Source organism: Mesoplodon mirus (genome assembly GCF_964341445.2).
Source record: "Mesoplodon mirus genome assembly, contig: HAP1_SCAFFOLD_949, whole genome shotgun sequence".
Lineage (NCBI taxonomy): Eukaryota > Metazoa > Chordata > Mammalia > Artiodactyla > Ziphiidae > Mesoplodon > Mesoplodon mirus.
Genome location: NW_028295097.1, coordinates 57,861 through 80,274, shown reverse-complemented (window position 1 = coordinate 80,274; position 22,414 = coordinate 57,861). Strand labels below are relative to the sequence as shown.

The following is a 22,414-nucleotide window of genomic DNA, read 5'->3' as shown; positions in this document are numbered from 1 at the left end:
GCTTCTCATTGGGTGGCTTCTCTTGTTGCAGAGCACGGGCTCTAGGTGCATGGGCTTCAGTAGGTGTGGCACTCAGGCTCAGTAGTTGTGGCTCACGTGCTCTAGAGGGCAGGCTCAATAGTTGTGGTTCACGGGCTTATTTGCTCCGCGGCATGTGGGATCTTCCCGGACCAGGGCTCGAACCCGTGTCCCCTGCGTTGGCAGGCAGATTCTTAACCACTGCAACAACAGGGAAGCCCCTGTTTATTATTTTTTTACAGGGATTCTTTGTATATTAGGAACAGTTCAGTCATTTTCACAAAGGGAGCAGTGTTGGAAGGTTTTTAGGGTAAGATCCAAGAAATGTTAAAATCCATTTCTCTGCATTATTTGAATATGTTTTCTAGAGAGTTGTAGCATCTCCTTTTCTGGAAATCACTAAGAACATTAAGAACAGTGTAGGCGACGTGAGAGATCTTGCGTGGTTTGCAGACAGTTTGCAGGAGAAATGAAGACTTACTGGAGTAACTAAATGGAGCTGTCTGCAAAGAGAATGAGCTGCCTTGGTAGGTAGCAAACTTATATAACTAAAAATGTACAAGCATAAGATAAATTGTAGAGGTAATTCAAATATCTCACTCGTTCTAGGATTCTAAATTTTAAAGTTTTAAGTTTTAAAGTCCCAACCAGCTCTGAGATTCTGAGTCTTCTTTATAAGCATTGCATACCATTTTGTTGTTGTTGTTTTTCGAAGACAACGTCAATTTTGCACTTTATTTCTGTAAAAATAATATGTCCCCTTTGGGGTAGTAAAGTATTTTTTCAGTATCTCCAGGGAGTTTTCAGCATTTTCTCTGTGAATACATGAGTACACATGTGAGTGAATATAGTACCAACTAGATGTTGTGTTATCTCTTGTATTTTGTAAGTGACAGTTTCTTCTAGTGCATACACACAGTAGGAATTACGAGCAACCACAGATTTCATTTCCTTTTTTTCTGTAATGCCCAAAGATTTAAAAACATACAAATTAAAACTTTTATCAGCAACATATATGCCCAGAAGCTGAATGATATTTGAGTTAATTCTATAATGGTAGTTTCATTACATTCAATTAAATTCAATTCACTGAGATAGTCCTGAGATGGTTTGAAAATTCCTGAGTTGTAAAGATATGCCAACACTTGAATTATTCTCCTCCTTTTAAACTATTTCAGGATTTTTATATTTTTTACCATAATAACAAAAATTACTACAAAACTTGGTGGCTTAAAATAATGAATATTATTTCACAGTTTCTGTGGGTCAGGAATCTTGGTGCAGTTTAGCTGGGCACCCCTGGCTCATGATTTCTCGGGAGACTGCAGTCAAGGTGTCCACAGTCCTGCAGTCAGTTCAGGGCTTGCCTAGGAGAGAATCTGCTTCTAAGCTCACTGGCAGCTGGCTCCTCCAGAGAAAGCTAGCTAAGAGAGAGGGAGAGGGAGAACATGCCAGGAGAGAAGCCAGAGTCTTTCTGTAAGCTAATCTTGGAAGCTCTCTGTCATTTTCTGTCAGGTAGAAGCTAGAAGCTAGTCTCACCCACACTCAAGGGGAGGCTATTACATAGGACATGAGTTCCAAGGAATGGGGATCATCGCAGGGGGCCATTTTACAGGCTGCTCAACACTAGACAGATTTTACAACTCTATGATTTTAAATCATTGCTCTTTTGAAAAATTACTAAAACAGCATTCAGTGCTTAATCAGATTTCCTTTTTTTTATTTTTATGTTTGCGGTACGCGGGCCTCTCACCGTTGCGGCCTCTCCTGCTGTGGAGCACAGGCTCCCGACGTGCAGCCTCCGGACGCACAGGCTCAGCGGCCATGGCTCACGGGCCATGGCTCGCTGGCCCAGCCGCTCCGCGGCACGCGGGACCCTCCCGAACCGGCGCACGAATCCGCATCCCCCGCATCGGCAAGCGGACTCCCAACCACTGCACCACCAGGGAAGCCCCAGATTTCCATTTTTATGGCAGAGTAACCAGAACCTGTCTTGCCCTGGTGTCAGTAAACAGGGGTTCTGGTCCTTCTTCTGTGCCAATCAGCTGCAGCATCTCAGGCACTTAAGTCATGAACCTTGGTTTCCTTGTCAACAAAGAGAGGCAATTTGATTATGCTCTTTTTTTTTTAAATATATTTTTTATTTTATATTAGAGTATAGTTGATTTACAATGTTGTGTTAGTTTCAGGTGTACAGCAAAGTGATTCAGTTATACATATACAGATATCTATTGTTTTTCAGATTCTTTTCCCACATCGGTTATTATAGAATATTGAGTAGAGTTCCCTGTGCTACACAGTAGGTCCTTGTTGATTATCTATTTTATATATAGTAGTGTGTATATGTTAATCCCACGTTGGGAATTTGGGATTATAGTCTTTAAGATCCATTCTGGTTTGGGTATTCTTTTGCAACAAACAAAATTCTGTTCTAACAGGGTCCAACTCTCTTTCCTTTAGGCAAGAGTGTCTCAGCCTCAGCACTGTTGACATTTGGGGCTAATAATTCTTTGTTGTTGTTGGAGGGGGAAGCTGTCTTGGACACTGTAGGATAGTGAACAGCATCCCTGACCTCTATTCAGTAGATGTCAGGATCAGCCCCCTCTTTGTGACAATAAAAATGTCTCCAGACTTTGAGGACCACAGATTTAGGCAGCACTATAATTAATCTAGCATACAAAAATAATTTCCTTTTCTGTAATATTTTGATTTTGTTTCCATTAAGAAAAAAGTCTATAAATTAATTAATATACAAGTGTTAATAACTTATAAGTATTTGCAGTTTAAAAGGGAAGGGATCTTTTGAGGCAGAAATTCAAGGCCTAGAGATGAGAAGCTGTTTTTAGTGACACTGTCAGGGAGTGGGGTGGAGGTGGGACACTATTCATATTAACCATAAAAAATCCTTATCCCACTGAAGTAAAGGAAACTACTAGAGAATAATTTCCAGGCTCCACAGAAATGGTTGTGTGAAAGTCCACATTAGTCCTGTGATGGTTAATTTTATGTGTCAGCATGACTGGATTAAGCAGGTGTGTCCAAACATTTGGTCAAACTGTATTCTGGGTGTTTCTATGAGGATGTTTCTGAATGAGATTAACATTTGAATCCATTTGAATTAGCAGACTGAGTAGAGCAAATGGCCCTCTCTAATGTGAGTGGGCCTCATCCAATCAATTGAAGACCTGAATAGAACAAAAAGGCTGAGTAAGAGGGAACTTTGCCTGCTTGACTGATTGAGCTGTCCTTGGGCTACAAATTATACCATGGACCTGCCTCTCCTGGTTCTCAGGCTTTCAGACCCAGACTCTGTGATTACACAACCAGCTCTCCTGGGTCTCCAGTGTATTTACTACAGATGCTGGGTCTTCTCAGCCTACATAATCACATGAACTAATACCTTATGATAAATCTCTTTGGGTCTGTCTGTCTGTCTCTCTCTCTCTCAAGAAGATGGATAGAAGAATTTCACAGAAGTCACAACTTTTCTGAGCATCACTTCCAGGGCCCAGCACTATGTAACACTTGGGACCTTTCTCCATCTGCCACAGGGTCCTCCTGTTGCCATTCTCAACTCCTAAAAGCCATTGACAAGGATGTTCTCCTTGGCCAAACTTTCATCAGGCTCCTTTGAGCCCTCTTTGGCATGAGGCCTCTCCTTGGCCCCCATCTTCGTCTGAGTCTAGTTGTGGCAAAGAATCTTGCTAAGTCCGTTTATAGATCATCCTTCTTACCACTGATATCCAGTCAAGCTCTTTCCCTCTCTCCTTTATCTAATCAAGTTGCTCTTCCCCTTCCCTCCCCTTGATACCTAACCATGTTTCTCTTAGCAATTTTTTTTGGGGGGTGGTACGCGGGCCTCTCACTGCTGTGGCCTCTCCTGTTGCGGAGCACAGGCTCCTGACGCGCAGGCTCAGCGGCCATGGCTCACAGGCCTATAGCCACTCCACGGCATGCGGGATCTTCCCGGACCGGGGCACGAACCCGTGTCCCCTGCATCGGCAGGCGGACTCTCAACCACTGCGCCACCAGGGAAGCCCATGAAGTGCTTTTCTTTTTGATTTTTTTTTTTAACCAGCTCACTCTAACCATTCTAGCCTACTAAATTCACGGTATATGTATATATTTTTTTCACAGTATGTATATTTAATGGGCAATAGTATAATTTGAGTATATGCAACAATTTCTAGGCTGTGTTAGGTTAGTTAAAACTTTCAAATGTTCACATTGCCTAGAAACTATTTCCAAAGTATAACATATATGTATATCTAATGTAGAGTTGAAATGTGATGTAATGATTTAAAGTGATGAAAAAAGGAGAGAGAATAGATTGTTAAATGAACTGATCCTTCACTTGGCTTGCATAAACCCGGACAAGCTTAAGCTTCCTTACAATGTTTATATAGTACCTTTCCACATATTTAAAAATGAGGTCTCCAGCCAAGTAGAGAGAATGTGGAAATTTTGCATCTTTTTACAATGAACCCTGTGGGATATTTAAAAACAGATGTATAGGGAAGAAAATTAGATCTGTTGCTATTTTCTGTGTTAATATTAATGGACAGCATCCAAGGGTAATTCTTCCACTCTAGGTTAATTATAAAATGCTTATGAGACTTTCATGTCATAATTAGTATGCTTTAACTTATTTTATCTCTTACCTCTTTGGTCAAAATCTGCTCCATTGACTTTTTTTCAATGAGTTAACTGCAGCTTTAGGTGGTCTGTGATTATAACGGTGCTATCAAGGATTTAATCTACAAACAAATCACATATATTCCAGCAAGATGGCAGATTGCCAGCGTACTGATAGATAGTCATGTGCCGATAAGCCAGCTCTCTGATGGGCAGTGTTTACCAATTTCTATGGTGTAAATATTTCCACTGAGGCTGATTTCAAGCTACCAATCATTTGACAACAGCCTCTCAAAATTCCTAAATATGCAATAATAAACTTTTGCAAGCCAGTCCAAGGCAGCACACCACTAAACAGTTAGTTCTTGTACATACTGCACTATTATGTACAATAATGATGCTTTTTAATTATCCTGCAGTGCCTTCATTCAACTACAACTCATACATTAAGAGAGTGTCTTTATGTAAGACTATTAAGGGCCCTTTAGACTATGATTATAATAATTTAAGTCATAGACTACTTTGAGGTGCTAATCAAAGCTATAAAACCTTCTCTATAAGAAAAAAATAAAGTACACACTAAGAATTATGAATACGATTTCAGGGGATTCTTCTACCTCTGAAACTTGTCCATGGGTCTCAGATTAATAATCTCTGCTATCTCTTTGGGCCAAAGTAATTTGGCAAGCAACTTTGTGAATTTCATTGCTTCAGTTCACTAAGTTTGTGAATGACTGGAGAGCTCAAAATCACCATTTCATTGCAGAAAAGTTAAATTACCAATACTTTATTAATCATGTTTACTATCTGGCCTCTTCTGTCATTATTCTAAAATTCAGTGATCACAGGGAATTCAAGAGGAGATGATGTGGTCCATTACTGAGTTCACCTGAGTAACATTGAACAATTTAGTTTTAGTTTCTCCCTTTATTCTAATTTTGTGTGAACTATTATATAAGCTAACTGTAGGACTTGTGATATTTCAATCTTCATTTTTAAATACAAGCATCCTATATGTACATATGTGCATGTTTATGTATGTCTATATAGACAAAATTAACACTTTTTTCTCCCTTTTCTAGGGCTAGGCTTAATTAAACCTATTGCCCTCTGACTTGGTCAAACACCTTTTTTACATAGTCCCATGGTACTTGTATTTGGATTTTGTGGCACACTTCACAATTAGATTTAAACAATTAATTTTGTAATGATTTTCAAAAATAATCATTTCTTCTATTATATGTATAATTTAAAGGCCAGGTGATGCCACATGCACATTCCCTAATGGGTTCTGAAAATTTGTTGAATGAAAGGATTAATGATAATATTTTGGATATAAATGTTTAAGAGAAAAAAGATAAACAAGGAGAAAAAAAGAGAGCAAAGTTTTAATGAAGCAACCAAATTACCAGCTTCAGTTTTAGTGTTGTTTCATTTTCTATCCATCCAGCTACAGCAGCAATATTTTTAGCCCTGGTCAGTTGGAGTTGATGTTGATGAGAATAATCATACTAGACCTTCAATAGGCAAGCAGGAAACTCATTTCTCCTCCATTTTTGAGGGTTTTGTTTTGTTGAGTCTTTTCAACTTAATTCTTAAATGACCAGAGAATTTCTGCTCACCAACATAAACCATCACTAAGAATTCAGATTCATTAAAGTTGGCTTAAAATTAGCTAAGAGATTTAAAAAATATATTGGATCACTTTGAAGATGACTGTTCAGTTAGGAAATGATGCCAGAGACCAATATTCTCATTTTTTAGTAGAATGGTTCTTTCCACTTGGCAAAAATTCAGAGACTAAAAGCTAGAGCTTGCATGTTTCAGCATCACTAAAGCCTGGTGCTGAGAAGAGCCTTCTCACGTGGCAGGCACAGCAGGCATGCCGTTATAATCATGGCTGATTAAACGGCCAACTGAAGGTCAGATGACCCTGTCAGAAACAGAATCTTCGTCTTTCAGCTCTTTAACATGGTTTCATTTGGAGCTGTTTATTTGGCTCAGTACATCGGAATGTGAGACAACTCATCACATATTTATTGAACATCTACCATTGTGATCGATATATTGTCAGGATTCCAGTAACAGCAAAAAGGAACACAGGCTACTTCATGCCTTTGACAAATGTACATTCTGGCAAAGCAAGAATATAAATCATGGAAATACAGAGCAGTGTGAAGAAAGAGCTTAAGAGACATAAACTGATAGAAAAGTCAGATACCACTTCTATTTGAATAAATCAAGCATGGTTTCATGGAAGAGGCACCACTTTGTGCTGGACATTGAAGAATGGGTCATCAGATGGAGAATGGAAATAAAGAAGGTATTCTATAAACATATATATGCAGCTGGGGAAACTGGGGTGTGTTTTCATAAGAGCAAGTAATTCAATCTGAGTGGAACTATATAGTATTTGTGATGATACAATGGAAGGTGAGTCTGGAAGGTAGATTTTACCCATATTATATGAGTGACAGTGTTATAGAGGTAATGAAGGATTGAGTAGGGGGCACTCATGGGTTTGAGACCAGTAGTCACCATTTGACTTGTCTCTGTTCTGAGACAGTAGACGTACCTCTGTCTACTTATGGCGTAAGTTATTAGAAATCCAAGTCTAGACCAAATTATGAAACAACTAAGTTTATGTTTGGTATGGTTTGATTCTTTGGACCTTCCACCATAGCCTCCTCCCTCTTCCCATTCTTCAGAACTTGTATCTAATTCCACCCCTGGTGAGGAATGTCTGAGAATGACTTGGGGATTGGAACAGTGGGAATAATAGTTCTGAGGAGCATTCCTGTGTTATCAGGAGGACTCTTAAAGTCAAAGGCTTCAGGACTCCAAAGAATCACATTATAATGGCACAATATGAGGCAGTAGGGTAAACAGCTTGCTATGGAAGAACTGGCATGGACCCCTCAAATCATATAAACAGCTTCTCCATGTCTCCCTCTGTGTCTCACAGGAACCACTGGTTGTAAGAAAGACAGCCTGATTCAAAGTGTGAATAACAGAACACACCATTCCCAATAGTGGAAATGACTCAAAGTATAGGTGCCATGCTTTGCTAGTCATGTTCTTTTCATGAACTAGTAAAGGGGCATGAAGCAGTTAAGATAGTGGAAAGCTAACTAAAAATCAGGAGGTTCTGGGTTTTAGATCTAGATTTAAGTAGCAATTTTCACATTTGTTAAAAAAAGAAAAACTAGAATTGGATATATAAGTTCTAAGGGTCATTTTACCTCCTTAATATCATATAGGAAGGCGTAAATTATGGGATGTCCCTCCATCTAGTGTGGAGCCATAGAGGAATGTCAACTCTTTGAGAGTTTGTTTCTTAGTGCCTGTCCAGTACAGAGGGCTGTGGGGAAATGAGAGCTGCAGATGGACAGCTGACAAGGGAACTGGGGACCCACATCTTCAGTCAGCTCCACAAGGTGACATTCTGTCAGGAAGATGTTCTGCTGCACAGATGGCCCCTGTGGGTTGTTCTGGGAGTGCCACTGTTTGCAGGAAGGAGTGATCGCATTACGGAATGCTGCTCGGAAACGGCGAGAGAGTAGGTTGTAGATAATGGGGTTGACAGCTGAGCTCAGGTAGAAGAAGACACCTGGAATGCAGGGGATTAAGAGACATGCCAAGGAGAAACTGGGGGAGAGGTACGACAGGGAGAAGCATAAATATTTAACAAAGGTCTTGAATCCCTTTGATTGCCTCGTTTGGAAGTGATAATATACATAAGACTCTAATTGAGAATACAAAATACTCTGAACAGATCTACCAGCTGTGTACTTAGGATTCAAACCCAGGAAGATTAAAGAGTCTTGGAAAAATTGAGGCTCGCATGGGATCTCTCTGAGATGTTTGGCAACTTCCTTTGATGCCAACTCGTTTAATCAAAGAACATGTTCCCATAGCATTAACGAGAGGTGCTTAAGTATCAGAGGAAAGAGAGATGTTTTCTTATCTCATTGGAGTTTTACTTAAATCTATAATTTGAAACTGCAGGTAATGGAGGAATAGTAAATCAGTCGAGGCATAGTCTCTGCTGAGAGTCCTTAAAATGCTAAATATCTCTTCAAAGAAGTATTCCCCAATGTCTTTTCCCTACCTAGCCTTTCCCCTTGATGGCTCTTCCCACCTTATTTCCAACCTTATTGAATATTTGTATTTTTCCATTTGTTTTCTCCACCAAATGTCTTTCACACTGGCATTTTCTTGGTTGATATACACTTTTCCTTTATTACCATATTCTATTCTATTTTCTCAAGGCACAAGGGGAGCCTAAGGTTGAGAATCAGAGGACTTCGTTTCTGATCTTGGCCTTTGCTTATTCTGTGACCCTGGACAGAACTGGCAGTTCAATTTCTTTTTCTCTGTAAAATGGGAATGATAATACCTTTTTAACTCACCTCCCTGGATTATTGGAGGATTAAAGTGAGATACTGTCTACAGAAGGGCTGAGAATAAGAATATAAAACAAGTGATAGGTGCTGTCCTCAACACATTCATTGTTGTCCTCATTTATATAGTTCAGGACATTCAGAGTGCCATATGCCCTGTGGACAGAATTGGGCAGGGAGGAGTGTAGGAGGGGAATACTTCTGTAGACTGTTAATTTGTTCAATAAAGAAATACTGATTGAACTCATTATACGACTTTGAGACACATTGGAAGGTAGTGGATTTAGGCTTTGTTCTCCAAGGACTTGGAATAATATTGCAGAACAAGATTTATGCCTAACTTCAGTAATTAACAAAAGGATGATACCAAACAGTATCTGTTAAGAAAAGAGATACCAACAGTCATGCTATGGAAATTCACATAATGGCATAAACACAAGAACTCTAATGGTCATGACAAATTTAATGGGGGTGATTGGACTCTAGAGAGACCATGAAATGGGTAGGAGATCTTGGGAAAGAGAGGAGAGAGTGCTGCAAGTAGAAGGCTTAGCGTGCACCAGTGTGCTATAGAATGATTATTGTGCAAGAATAATGCAGAACGTGCAGAAATCCCTGATTCACCAGTTTGACAAGCATTCAGTACATGGTTTATGAGTGAAAAATACTATAACTTGAGGGTCAGAAGGCAAGTTGGGGCCATTTCTGGGGTAGCATTTAAGAGGTTTAGACATCATCTGGTTGGCAAGGTGGGGAAGGGAGAAATTACATCTTAACAGGAAAATGTTATTGTAAATGCACAACTTGGGAATCTTGAATTGGTTGTCTTGATGCCTCTGGAGAAGTGTAGATCAAGCCTCATGTGACCTTGTATGTTTTCCAATTTTTTTAAAGAATAATTTCTTTTATTTTAAAAAAAATTTATTAGAGTATAGTTGATTTACAATGTTGTGTTAGTTTCAGGTGTGCAACAAAGTGAATCAGTTATACATATACATATATCCACTCTAGTATTGAGTAGAATTCCCTGTGCTATACAGTAGGTCCTTATTTGTTATCTATTTTATATATAGTAGTGTATATATTATTTAAACACTCCCATTTTCTCAGACTAACCACAAAGATCAGAGCTATAAACAGTTTTGATTTTTTGTCCAGAATAATAAATAGTTTAACATGGAGGAAAGTCCTAATGTCCAGGTATAAACTGTACACAAGCCCTGCTGAGTACCAAAAAGATGGTTGTAGAAAATAGATAATATATATGGTATTCAGTATGCATATGAATGCTATTGTTTTTGTTCTGTGCACATCTGGAGCTTAACTTGCATAAATTGATCTTATCTTTCTTCCTTAATGATGTCTTTGATAAAGAGCCCATAGAACCATCCAGTGACTAGCAGAGGTAGAGGGATAGAAGCGGTGTGACCCTAAGACTAATAGTTACACTGACTGAGAAAGAAAGACTCAGGTGGCCATTCTTTGCTCCATTTTAGAGGAAAGAACCCTGAACTTGAAGTTAGGTGACTCAGGCTTGAACCTTGTTTTTACCATTTGCCAACTGAGTGTCTTTGGACAAGTCATTTCTTCTTTGTAGAACTGTTTTTTAACCATAAAATGTTGATGATAATATCTACTTTACAAACTTGTGATGGTTGTAGAAGATAGGCTATAGCATTTTACAGCTTAAAAAGTTCTTCAATAGCAATTATTTTATTTGCTTCTTACCATCAGCCTGTGTTGTATATAGAGCAGGCATTATTGCCACCTTACAGTTGAGGAAACTTTGGCAAGAAGGAATCCATATTCTCCGTATCACTCAGAATATAAATGGTGGTATTGAGATACAAATCCAGATCCCCTGATTTAGTAACCTTTCAACCACTCTCTCTCATATTCTGTGGTGTCTTTAACAAGCAGCATTAAAGTAACCTAAAAGCAGACCTTGAGGCCCCATGAATACCCTTTGGCTGACTTTCATGAGGGTCTAACACTTGCTGAAGACAATACAGGATTTCAGGGACATGGATGTTTAATAAATAAGAACCAACTAAATCACATGGCCATTGAAAGGAAAACCAAAGGAATCATTCCTTTGACCATTTTCCTGCTGTAATCATCAAGCTTAGAGTTGACGTCTTTCATAAAGTAGTGTCTCAAATAGTAATATGGCGTATTTCTTTTGAACCTGTAACATACCTAATCAATACTTAAATAAAATAAAAATCTAGTGTCTTCATTACAGTATGGCAGATCCCCATGAGAAATTGGTATATACAAATAGAACCTACTGCTCTAAGCAAGATGAAGAAAGAAGCTGCAGTTACCTGGACACCTGTGATACACCCAAACGAGCTAAATTTTACCTGATACCACATGGATGAGATTGAACACAGCAGCCAGGGATTCAGTCCACTCCTCCACAAAGCTGAAGAAGAGCCAATCAATGTGGAATGGGGCCCAACAGATAGCAAACACTAAGAAGAAGGCAACTGGAAAAGGATAATGAAGGGGAGAATTAATGGCAGTCAAAGCGAGAATAGGTATGCAGTGCCGACACTGAGTTCATCCATTCCTTCTAGCATTTCCCCTCCATCTTTGTTAAGTTATAATTGCTAAAGGCCAACTAGATCCTAAAGAGACTCTACATAGAATATGTAAACATAAGAATGAAGTTTATAGGATTGCGAATCAGTTGTCCATATGGTTGTAAACGATTTCTTGTGTAATGTAAGTTTCCTTCAGGATATTTAGAATAGTATTGAATGTATTCAAAGTTCTGAAAACATTCTATTGTGGAAAATAAATTATGTTGCAAGTAGACTGTTGGAATCACATAAACTGGATATATAAGTAAAATGATTGTGTTCAAGCAATTTGGTGTTCTTTAAAGTTATAGATTAATAACGAACTATGAAGTATAGTATGAATTTATCTTGTTTTTCTAGAAAAAAATCAGAAGTTTCTATGATTTTAATCATTTAAAATTCTGTAAGTCACCAAGGGAAAGAGAAAGGTCGAACAACCATGAGCATAATACAAGCATCTTAGGACTGCAGTGGGGATGTGTCTATTATATTATAAATTGCTAGAGCACGGAATTCCTTCCACTTCCTTTATGTTTGTTTTTACATTTATTTCGAAATGATTACAGATTTACAGGAAGTTGCACCTTCCAGTTTCTTATTTTCAGCTCCCAAGACAGAGATTGGTGCTACCATAGTTTCTCTAAGGGGCATTTATTCTCCAGAAAAATAAACATGTATTTTTTTTCTCTCCTGAATTTGTAAAATACTTTCCTTTCCTTTCCTTTCCTTTCCTTTCGAGGCTTGAGATTTACCTCAAAATAATCTAGTAGGGGCTAAAGGAGAGACAGGGATATAGAGGAAACAAGATGAGCTATGAGCTGATAACTTTTAAAGCTGGGTGATGGGTATTTTGGTGTTCATTTTACAATTCTCTGTACTCAAGAGCACATTTGATGTTTTGCATAGTAAATAGTACATATGTTTCCTGTTGGCATTAAAATACTCAGAGTAAGTTGTCTGCCTGCATGATGTGGTTTCAGGAATATCTGGAAGATTCTTCTGAATTTACCTCCCAAGAAAAAGTCCCTAATCTGCTTACTACTGCCTACAATTCCCTCTAGTTAAAAATTTAATTCGTGTTATAATTAAACTCTCTGTCCCCAAAGGCAAATAGTTCACAGTATATTTTATCATTGTGACTTTAATGTGAGTACACTTCATGTCCTTTTGTGAGAGATTATGATCAGAGAGATTATGATCAAAGAGAATTGGGGAGAAATATTGAAGACACTAGATTTCTTAGTAGGGAAAGTCAGGTGCTAACAGGGGCTAAAAAGTTTCAAGAAGGTGATTAGTAGAGTTGAAGAGACATACAGTGACCTCAGAGGTTTCTGGGTTTGTTTTTTTTTTTTTTTTTGGTTCATAGACATCACGTAGTTACAGTGAGTGTTTCATATGCATATTCGCCTGGAGGATTTGTTTCTTCCAACTTTCACGCTGTGACTTGGAAAGTATATTATAAACCTCCTTTCTCTAATTGATTGGTATCTCATTAGACCAGTTGGATCATATATTTTTATAACATTCTTTTGGGAGAGTGTGGATCAGTGCCTGGATGTGTTTTAAAATATCTTATCTATATAAAAGAGTGCACCGTTTATATAAAATCATACAATGTCATAGCAGGAATGACTACTTAGAAGGATTCTTAGCCAGAAGTCCTTATCCTGGAAGTAAAAGATCCCACGGAGTCCAAACTTGGGTATCAGGGGGTTCAGGATCCCCCTGAAATGGATTGTAAACCATTTGATGTATGTTCGTTTGAACACTTTCTGAGCGGAGAATTCACTGTTTCCACAATATTTTTAAAGAAACCCATAACACAAAATCGGTTAAGAACCACCTGCTCATTTTAGGGGGGAAAAGAGATACTTAAAGGCTCTTAGAGTGGATATGATTTACTAAGCATTGAACAGAGTGTATTACAATGGTTGCGATTTAGAGTGCTATTCTGAGGTTTAAAAACCAAACTAGAGGGCTTCCCTGGTGGCGCACTGGTTGAGAGTCCGCCTGCCGATGCAGGGGACACGGGTTCATGCCCCGGTCCGGGAAGATCCCACATGCCACGGAGCGGCTGGGCCCGTGACCCATGGCCGCTGAGCCTGCGCGTCCGGAGCCTGTGCTCTGCAACGGGAGAGGGCACGACAGAGAGAGGCCCACGTACCGAAAAAAAAAAAAAAAAAAAAAAACGAAAATAGAACAAAATAGACAGGTCCTAGGTGCTTGAGTAAGCCGTGGAAGATCAGAACATGACACTGTGCTTCAGAAGAATTTTGATCCAGATCCCAGCAGTACTTGATCAATACCAAATATAACTCCTTTACTTTAACAAACAAGCAAAATACAAAATGGAGGACTTACACAGCATTTTAGTGACTGATTTTCTGGATGGTCTTTGAATATTTGCAGTTACTTCATCTGCTTCAAGGGGTTGGTCTTTCTTCAGCTGCAAGAGAAATGCAAAGAGATATAAAGAAAGGGAAACATTTTCCCCTCCCATTAAGATCTGAGAAGTGTGACTCTAACACTCATTTTGCAGACAAAAAACTGGACTTAAAGAAATGTAAGAATTTGTTAACATGTAAGAATATGTTTAACAATAAGTTGGAGGTGGAGTTGGATCAAGGTCACCTAACTCAACTGGATAGATGGTTGTGGCCAAGTTCCAGGCAACCATTTATCCTATGCTACTCGGTAGAACCCTAGTTTTGTAGCATATTAATAGATATTCCATGAAAAATAAGAAATTTTGAAGTTAAAAAATGTTAGATAGGCTTTTTCATTCATCCATTCATTTATTCAATAATTATTAGACATCTATTAGAATGACATCCCTCTGCCTTGCGGTGGGTAGGCAGTAGAAAACAAAAACAGGTATTATTTCTGCTTCATGAAGTTTATAGTCTTTATTTTGGGTCTTCTCAGAGCCTTAAAATGCTAATGGACTTTACACATTTCCATGGGGGACAATGTGTCACCTTTCCTCCACCCCTACCTTGCACATCCCACATCTCCCACCCTCAAAGGGGATACTGCTTCTTTGACTAAACAATACCCTTCCCAACACATTTCAGTGGAACACCTGGTACCATCTTGAGAAGCACAATTTGGGAAACTCTGCTTTACAAATATTACCCATAAGGGTATATGTGTTTCTGAGTTTAGATGTTAAAATATACTCTTCCTTGTTGGAAGATATGGTGATCCTTAAAGTAGCATCTGAAAATTTCAAATATTAACATTTCCTGTACATGCCATCTCTCTTGCCCAGTTCAAGTCCCACCTACTCCTGGAAGACTTTTGTGGCCACTGTAGCCCATTGTCCTCTCCTTTCTCTGAACTCACATACCACTGAAGATCTACATCATTCATCTAGTTGTGAATTTTTTCTCTTTAATTCATATGTTTCTAATTTGTGGTGATAGTCAGCCAGATAAAAAAAGCTTTAAGGTCTCATGATAAACTACCATCATATATCTAGAAGATATATATGCCGATTGGCTCTCCAGCATTTATTCTCCTCTTCTCTTACCAATCGTGCCCCGATTTTCCTAGTGGATTTACTCCTTCTCCATTTCATAGTCATTAATTTGGGTGGGAATGATCCCACCTCCAGATACAGGTTTAGTCCCTAGATAACTTAGCTGCTATCCTTCAGTCACAGTGATTGGATAATTGAGACCAATGAGATTTCAGATATTTGCTTATACATTTAGGAATGAAAGTTTCATTTCTCTTTTAGTGGAACTACCAGAGGGAGCTTTTTGTTTTTTTCCTCACCATAAGGAATGTGCTTAGAGCCACCAGTGGACTGCTATGCAGATTTGGAGGTTGAAACCAATACCATAGAAAGAAGAGCAAAGAAACAGAAATAAAGTTAGTCCTTGCTGACATTGTGTGTCTTACTGGATTAATCTTCCCCAAGAGCCAGCTCTCCCTCTGGATTTTTCAGGTCTATGCTCTCTTTCATATTTTGTCAGATTGAGTTGGAGTTCCTTAATTAGCAATGTAGTAAGTCTTGACAAACTAAGACCATCAGTGGAAGGAAAATTCAACCTGTTTTATATAGTCTCAGGGTAGATTAGGATCAATTTATTGAATTATAGGGAGACATATTTCAATTGAAGATAGAGAAGAAATTAGTGTGGTTATGTGCAACAGTGGAACAGAATGCTCTAAGATGCAGTGAGCTTCCTGGGCTAGATGGCATTTTTACAGAATATTTAATTAATTTATTTATTTTTAATAAATTTATTTATTTATTTTATTCTTTTTGGCTGCATTGAGTCTTCATGTTGCATGTAGACTTTTCTCTAGTTGTGGCGAGTGGGGGCTACTCTTTGTTGCAGTGCATGGGCTTCTCATTGCAGTGGCTTCTCTTGTTGCCGAGCACGGGCTCTAGGTGCATGGGCTTCAGTAGTTGTGGCACACATGCTCAGTGGCTATGGCTTGTGAGTTTAGTTGCTCCACGGCATGTGGAATCTTCCCAGACCAGGGCTCGAACCCATGTCCCCTGCATTGGCAGGTGGATTCTTAACCACTGTGCCACCAGGGAAGTCCCTACAGAATATTTTAGAGAAGGTATTTAAAATTAAATAAGACTTGGAAGAAAAGATCATTAATAGTTGCCTCCAAAGTTCAACAGATCAATATCCTGTCTCTAACAAACATGTAAGCTCCTAGAAGTCAGGTTGCTTTCAGCATTGCACTGCCCTGAAGTATCCATGTGGATGATTAACAAAACTGGCCATCTGTCTCTTGGATATATTGGTGTTCTCTACATATACCTGTGTCTTCAGAAAGTGAGGGATTAAAGTTCTGTGAGATTTGACCCTTTGGAGTCACCTAGAACTTGAACGAAATAGGGGAAAATATTGTGCAGTTATTAGGAATAAATGGGAGCGAACTAAAGGTGATGTTATTAATATAATAGTAAAACAAAATAATGCAGGTATAGTTCTTAACTCAATGTCTGGCACATGATACTCAGTAAGTTATAGAATGTGATTCTGGGAGTTCCCTGGTGGCTTAGTGGTTAGGATTCTGGGCTTTCACTGCCATGGCCTGGGTTCATTCCCTGGGTGGGGGACTGAGATCCTGCAAGCTGCACAGCATGGCCAAAAAAAAAAAAAAAGTTTCATATATTGTGGTTCTGATTATTGTCCTGGGTTTACTTGAAAGGCATTTTTATGAAATATTTATTTATAACTGCAGGCCCACTCATGTGTATTACTGAGTCCCTTCTAGAAATTCTCCTTCTCATGGTACCATTCACCACAAGCTGTACTCGAGCTGATGCAAAGAAGCATCCAGATACACTGAGAAGAAAACCACTGGTGTTGAAGGTTAGAGCAATGCATCAAACTGCACATCTTCCTAACTCATCTACAATTATGTTCTAATGATTTCATACCATTTAAAAAATTTTGTCCTTATTACAAGATAGTTATTCCATTATTTGATTCCAGTCCATAATCAAGAACAAAGAAAGAGTTTTAAGATCTGTTAGTCACTTCTTCGGTGGCTCTAACAATTCTCACTGGGGATTTCTCCACCCCAGGGAAAATTTTCATTAAATCAAACAGCAAGCAAATGGTGCACACAATCTTTTTATGAACCGGCTTCTTGTACAGCTTAGTTTGCACTGAAAAGAAAAATTATGTGTCTATGAATCATGACATTTCAGCTTCCTTAGGTTACAGTGACACAACTAGCCAACTAGAAGAAGAGTCAGAAACAGAATATTTATGCATATTATACATTGTTCCAGCAGAATTTGAAGGGGTTGACATAGTAGAATAGAATCCAAACCATTTGTCTAGCCAACGTTAAATGCTGCTTTATTTCTTGTTGAATAATTTCATTTCCCTTCAGATGTTTGGTAGAGTAGATATTTATCCATTAATTATTCTCACCCACCCCTAAACACTTTAAAAGTCAACTTACATAAATAGGAGAGGAAAATGGTCATCACTCTGTAGGAAGTTCAGAACCCTTCCTACCTCACTCCTTTTAGTTATTTTTACGTAAGATAAAAGGTGAAGGGGAGACGTGAGGTTGATTTTCATTCAGATTGATGTATAATCCTGATCAGTTGTTTATACTGCTTAAAATCATTTCACCAGCTGTTCATTTATATAGATTGTGATTCATTTATATAGCTTTAGGATGCCAAGATATAATCATAGCTTTTGTGTAAATATCTCTATAATCTGAACAAAATCTGTTTATTTAAAAAAAAAACAGTCCAACCCTGTTTGTCCTGGCTGAATTTTGCTACAATTCATAATCCATCGGCTTCGGCTCAAGCTTTAATGCTGCATGTGGGAGATAAAAGGACTAGGTGAGAGCTTCCCAGGTGGGAAGGAACTTGCCCTGGGATTGCCTGTTTCCCAACTCCATTATGTTCGAACCCTGGAGAGCAGCTCGGTGGACACTTGTGTCCTGTAACGATGAAGCAGCTCTGATTGCTCAGCTTTAAGCATACATATTGCTCCCCTCCTTCTTCCCTGGTCCTGGGATTACATCAGTCTTGGTTTTCTGCCTTCTGAAGGCGACGGGGCCCACAGTCAATCATAACTTTCGACTTGCCATGAGAATCAGTACTCCTCAGAATTGATTGAATCTCTTCAAAAATCTTTTAGCTCAAAAAGGTTTTTTGAGACAATGTTTCCAAGTCTCCCATTTTGAAGGTAGAGAAGCTGAAGTCCAGCAATAAAGGAAATAATTTAGCCACATTCACTCATTCATTGAGCTTACAGTCGAGTTGGAGAGGAAGAAGTTAAGGAACCCACAAATATAGAATTATAAATTGTGATAAATGCAATGATGGGAAATTGCTAAGAATCATGAGCACCTAGAGAGGGACCAGGTAGTTAGGGAATCAGGGAGAGCTTCCTGGAGGAAGTGTGAGTGAAGTATGATTTAAAGGATCAGTGGCAGTTAGAAAGGCAAAAACAATTGTGGTAGTAGACAGAAGGAACATTTCTGGCAAAAATAGAGCAGAAGGTGCAAAGGTCTTGAGACCAATGCCACAGACTAAGGCCTACTTCTGATTCCCAGTCTAGAGGTCTTTAAATTAAATGTTACTACAGAAGTGACATTCTAAGCAATAGTTCCTTTCCTGGTGTCCTCTGGGTAACACCTCATCCTTCCTGAGAATAGGATGCTGTAAGTTGCTCTACACACACAAAGCAAACTAGGGTGGTTTCTAAGCTGTTGTCTGAGTTGTCACTTAGCTCCTGATACAAGGTAGCTATAGATTCATGACAACAAACGAAAGTGACACTTAAATTAATTGCTTGGAGGAGGAAACGTGTTTCCTATTCACAGTTAAATATCTCCTCTAAATTGATCCAAGGCAAGTGATTGTTTGCTGTTTGAAGAGATGGTATTGATAAATTTGGGATGGATATTTCTCATAGGGCTCATGATATTTGGAATCCTGCAGAAGTCCTTTCCACCACAGTTGGATACACAGGGCTTTCTAAAGACATGATGACTGTAAACTAGTCTGGGTTGACACTTGTCTCTGGGAATTATAGGGGCCAGCCCTCCAGGAGACTGGCATAACTCTGCCTGATTAGATTTAGTCCTGTGTCCAGACATCTGTTGTACTTAAAATCTATTCTTTCTCCTTAGACGTTGCCACTCTGCTTAGGCACAGTACTTATTTGAAAGGACCATCTGTGGAGCACTCGTTTCTGACACACCCCTTTCTCAGAGATGCACTGAGATGGGAGTATATTAATTATCACATAATACATGGTATCAGAGCCATCTTGGTACATATGATGTGAATGTGATGTCTGCTTTGTTTTCCTTTCATTTATAATTCACATTTTTCCCACTCACAGATTTTCCTTTCCTTTTTTTTTAAGGAATCACAGGCCGTTAGAGCTATCAGGAGCCTTAGATATGATCTGATATAAACTTTTCATTTTATAAATGTGAAACCTAACTCCAGGAAAGAATTAAGGGGCTTTGCCTAAAGGCATATTATATGTGAGCTTCAGACCTGGGAGTCTGAGTGGTCTCATGACTATTTCCTACACAACCTACCTATTAAATGGGTATAAAATTGTCATCGTTAGATTTCATCTCTATGAATTTGGCTGCAGAATATGCCAGGAAAGGAATCATAGAGACTCACTCCTACCTTCATCAAAAGCAAAACAACAGTTTCAGACAATTCAGATGCAGGAAAAAAGAAAAAGAAAGGAAAGAAAGAAGAAAGGAAGGAAGGAAGAGAGAGAGAGAGAGAGAGAGAGAGAGAGAGAGAGAGAGAGAGAGAGAGAGAGAGAGAGAGAGAGAAAGGCAAGAAAGAAAGAGAAAAGAAAGAAATCGGTTTACCATGATGAGCCCAGGAGAGAAAGCTCTAATTATAAAATGTTGCAAACTAAGTAATAATATTCTATTAATTCCAGCTATCTCTTATTCACACTGTCTTCTAATCTATTTTATGTATTCTGTTTAATTCCTCATCCCTCAGTCTCCACCTGTTGGAAAGAAGTCCAGGTTGATCTCACTTAGGCCATATTTTTACATTTTAATCTGATATTTCAACCAAAGGATCAAAGCAACCACAAAGAAGGGTCTGACTTTAAAACTCTGTCTGTCTTGAAGTATAAAATAGGCAGGGATAGCTTATTTTACACTCAGACCAAGTTGGTGCAGAGGAAAATTTCAATGCAGGCAAAGCAGGTGAGGGCAGGAAAGAGACAGCAGGGTGTGAAACAGTCTCTCCATGGGCAGCTGCCTTGTGCTATTTAAAATGAGGCTCAACCTCAGACCTACTGAATCAGATTTTCCTGGAGGGAGCGACCTGCCCATGGGTACACATAGTGAGGTTTCCAGGTGATTTGTAGGAACACCTGGGTTTGAGAACCACAGGTATAGAGGGAAGAACGATGGAAGGTGAGTTAAAGGAAATGAGTTATAGTTGTGGTTACTCTTTGTCCAATTTGAATCCAGTCCTTTAACTTCCGAGTTTCCCCTCTGAGCTCATCCTATTTTTCTCTATGCTCCCTTCCAATTCTGAACTTCTCCAGTTCTAATTGTTTCTCCGAACTTTGAGTAAGAGAAAAAAGAAGGGATGCTGCCATAACGGTTGCAGCCAGCTTGGATACTCACTTTGAGCCCCATGAGGTAGTAGAGGACACTGATGACCATCATGGGGAGATGTAGAAGAGGAAGGAGGTGACCTGGATAATGAAACTGTAGATCCACATGGGCTCAATGATCGTACAGGTGGCAGAGCCCGGGACGAAGGACCCATTGGGGAAGTAGCGGAGCTTGATGCCGTGGATGCTGGTGTTGGGCAGAGAGAAGAGAACAGAGAAGCCCCAAACGATGCCGAGGATTCGGAGGGCCCGCCGCTGGGTGCTCTCCAGCTTGGCGCAGAACGGGTGGAGGATGGCCACGTATCGCTCCACGCTGACCGTGGTGATGTTGAGGACGGAGGCGAAGCACACCGTCTCAAAGAGGGCCATCTTGAAGTAGCAGCCCACGGGCCCCAAAAGGAAGGGGTAGTTGCGCCACATCTCATAGACTTCCAGGGGCATCCCGAGAAGCAGGACCAGGAGGTCGGAGACAGCCAAGCTGAAGAGGTAGTAATTGGTGGGTGTCTTCATAGTCTGGTGCCGAAGAATCACCAGGCACACCAGGAGATTGCCAACGACCCCCACCACAAAAATCAGAGTATACACCACAGACACTGGCAGGAAGAGGTGGCTGCGTGGAGGCCCGCAGAGCAAAGCTAGGTAGTCATCAGTGTTGTTCAGGTATTTCTTGAATGGATCTTCCAGTTCCTTTTGGTAGATCCAGGAAACATTCTCATGTTTTGCCATCACTGCCGTTAAAATCCAAGACCTGAGCCTCCTCTGGAATGATCCTCTGTCCCAAGCTGAGCCGGAAAAGAAAGAGAAAGCAGGCAGGAAAGCACAGGCTCAGTGAAGGAGGCCGGGAGAGGGCTAGAGCTTCAGCAGCATTGGGCTGCTCAGACCTCAGATCTCTTCTGAAGAGCCCCCCACCTGAGACAGAAGCCCCGCCCCTCTGCGGGCTGTGGGCCAATGTGTGTGTCAGACGCTCAGTAAGAGGACAGCTGGGTGGGGCGTGCTAGCTTCCTGTGCAGGAAGCAGGAGAGGACGGGGAGACGTTTCTCTGAATTGAATGTCACAGACGGTGACACTAAGTTAAATAAGGTGTGGGCACTCGGAGCTGTGCATTTTGCAAAGTTTTGGGAATCTGGGTGGAAATACAAATTTAGGTCGCAAGGTCATGTGTAGAAGAGTACAAATCTCCATTGATCCTTGTCACCTGTACAGCATAACAAAAATGGGAGATCAATAGATTTCTCAAGTTATCTTGTTCCATTGGCAATTCAGGGCTCCCTGGGGAAAGTGTGATCAATATGCCTTTTGGGTTTTGATTGTGTCCACGATAGAATGCAACACCTGCATGTCATCTCGCCCTGTCTGCTGTCTGATACTTCAATCTCTTTAGACAGTACCTTGCTGTTGCAAAAGTCAGTAGGATTTAGAATCAGGAACATCTGTAGAAACCCTGTAAGACTTTGGGAAAGTGACTCCAACTCTCAGAGCCACATTTCCTTATCTGTAAATTGGAGATTCATTCATTCTATTTTATTCAACAAAACTTCTTGAGGATTTACTGTGTACCAGGCAGTGTTCTGGGCTTTGTAGAAACATCAGCGAACAAGCAGGAAAAAGTCTCTGCCTACATGGAACTTTTCTTTTTTTTTTTTTTTTT

At 39.7% G+C, this 22,414-nt stretch overlaps 1 pseudogene across 1 annotated transcript; it reads right to left on the bottom strand.

Moving 5' to 3' along the window:
* Positions 1 to 7,967: 7,967 nt before the first annotated feature.
* Positions 7,968 to 21,492, bottom strand: LOC309797754 (neuromedin-U receptor 2-like; annotated as a pseudogene). The gene is made up of 4 exons: positions 20,777 to 21,492; positions 14,006 to 14,090; positions 11,423 to 11,548; positions 7,968 to 8,263 (listed from the first exon to the last, which is right to left on the bottom strand). The product of its transcript is annotated as a neuromedin-U receptor 2-like (transcript).
* Between the last annotated feature and the right edge of the window lie 922 nt (positions 21,493 to 22,414).